Source organism: Aplysia californica, unplaced genomic scaffold, assembly GCF_000002075.1.
Source record: "Aplysia californica isolate F4 #8 unplaced genomic scaffold, AplCal3.0 scaffold00822, whole genome shotgun sequence".
NCBI lineage: Eukaryota > Metazoa > Mollusca > Gastropoda > Aplysiida > Aplysiidae > Aplysia > Aplysia californica.
In genome coordinates this window covers 126,982-129,530 of record NW_004798092.1, presented here as the reverse complement: position 1 = coordinate 129,530, position 2,549 = coordinate 126,982, and the positions used below count along the sequence as shown (strand labels likewise).

General features: G+C 38.2%; 1 protein-coding gene across 1 annotated transcript in view; it reads left to right on the top strand.

Annotated features, from left to right (window-relative positions):
* The window catches only part of LOC101849566 (protein MON2 homolog), a gene marked incomplete at its 3' end in the record, with an annotated part of 26,901 nt that overhangs the window by 23,435 nt on the left and 917 nt on the right, over positions 1–2,549 (top strand).

Sequence of the window (2,549 nt, the reverse complement as noted above, 5' to 3'; positions counted from 1 at the left end):
GGCAGGCAGATAGACAGACAGACAGAGGCTGGTAGTAGCCGAGGCAGAGAGCTTGAGGGTTTGAATGAGGCGGGACTTCGCGACAAAATTCATTTGTTTCTCTTATCTGGTTAAACGTGAATACAGAAACGAAATTCAGAAGTAAGAAATTTAATATGAATGGAATCAAAATTGACGTGTTGTCTGGAATAAGCAATAAGTTCAAAGACTGAACAAAGATTGGATGTGAAAAGTACATGACGTGCTTATATAATGTAACAATATAATATGTTCTCGACTGTCTAGCAAAGATCTCCAGAGACCTAAACAAATATATGGCGTTATTATTCATTGCTTGAACTGCTTACCAGCAGTCAGAAAGCGAAAGTGTTATGAAAGATTTTCTTGTTTTTGCTATTTGCAGTAAGATTTTTTTTTCTGTTTTAAAAGAGGAACCATGAAATGGAAAGATCTCATTTCAATTCTGATATCATTTAATGCTGATTGTTTCCTCTCAGTTTGGCTGAACATTTTTTTTTGTCATTGAGGATCTGCTTTCATCAGAATGGTTATTATCCCAACCATATATGGTAAGGGAGAAGATTAATCTTGGCTAGTGTAAGTGATATGCATGTTAGAGGTGTAAAAGAATTGATAAAAATTGCCGAAATGGAGGGGGAAAAATGCCTGTTTCTTCAATTTCATTATTTTGATGAGCGTCTGATTTCAACGCGATGCCTCTCAATTTGGCTGGACCAGACTGAATCAGGTGTATTAAACTGGCAGTATGCAGAGTTTTTTTTACTAAAAGTACTTGTAGATATGTTCAGAAACTGGGTTAATAATAAACTTTCTGGAAGGGTCTTCAGTTACACTGCCTTATAAGATTCTGATCAAAGCGGTGTGAGCCAAGCGGGAGGGTGTTCACTATGTGTGCTGATGAGCTTTGCTTCATATCAGGTCACTGTACTTATTATATCACTTGTGTTGTCGTTTTTCTAACGGTGCTATTGTTACATGTTCTTTGTGACAAAGTGATTTCCAGGGCAGGTTAGATTATATTTGTTTGGTGATAGTGTTGATGGTTAGGGGGAAGATTGGGTAGGAGTAATAGTAGTAGTAGTAACAGAACTGATGCCCTTTCTGATATCAGATTAGGTGTTGTTGAAAACTCCCCAAACAATAGAGTTTTTTTTATAAAAAGGCCCCTTTGGGGATTCGAGCAAGATAGTCCTTCCCTTAGCCCCATGTGGTAGCAAATAAGCTAATGGATTTCGTTCCTCATGATTCTAAAAGATGCCACCATGTTCGTAACCTCAGGCTTATCTGTGGAAATATAAACGTGAAATCACAGGGCGAAACTTATTAAGGCATTATGAGATATCAGCAAATATAAGAAGAGGTGAGATAAGAAAAGAAAAGATATGATACAATAAGATAATAAATGAAAAGATATGACAAGATAAGATATGATGAGGTAAAAGTATTACTACAAGAAAAAGTAAGTTATAAACAGAAGCCCAGAAAGCCTAAATGAAATTCTATTTGCAGATGACCCTTGTCTTATTCATCCAAACCAACAAAGCCTCCAATATCACACTACCGAAGTGAGCAACAGCTGCCAGAAATTTGATGTGAAAATAGGCACATCAAAAACAGATGTTATGAAAGTGACCCGAAACCATTGTCCCCTGTTATTCCGGGTGAAGGAGTTAAAAATCTTGGGAGCACGTTTTCTGAAAACGGGTCCATAGACAGAGAAACAGAAAAACTAGAAATGCGACCTCAAAAAACCAAACTTTGTTGCCTACCAGCTCGCACCCCTTCTATCTCATCCAAACATCTCCATGGACACAAAGAGACAACTTATCACTTCAATATTCATACCCACATTATGCTAGAGTGCCACACCTGGACATTAAGTAAAACCCATGAAAGCAAAATCACTGCATACGAGATTAAATGTCCCCGCAAAACCCTTGACATCACAAGACGAGACTGGCAGAGAAATAAAGAAGTAAGAGCAGCTATTGACGCTGAGTCCTGCCTGCATTTCATAGAAAAACAGGGAATTAAATGATTTGCCTGCTATTACGAATGTCACCTAATCTGCTAGCCTCTAGAGCCTATAACACCAAGCACTCAGGCTATAAAGGAAAAGGAAAGCCACGCAAAAGGCGGATTGAGGAAGTCAACGAAACCCTGAGAAATCATAATATCCCAACTGAAAGAGCTGCGGAGCTGGCCTACCATAGAAAACTGCATCTCCCCTCGACGCTTAACGGCAATAGAGGATGAAAAAGTAAATGTAAAAGAAAAGTATACAACCCCTCCAAAAAAACAAAAACAACAACAAAAACAAAACAAAAAGCAAAACAAAAGCGAAAACAAAACAAAGCCAATGGGATAAGAACAAGGAAGGTGAGACAAAAGATAAGATAAGATACGATATGACAGGAACGGATTAGAAAAGATGAGACAAGAGAAAATAGGATAAGATGTGTGTGTGTGTGTATGTATGTGTGTGTGTGTGTGTGTGTGTGTGTGTGTGTGTGTGTGTGTGTGTGTGT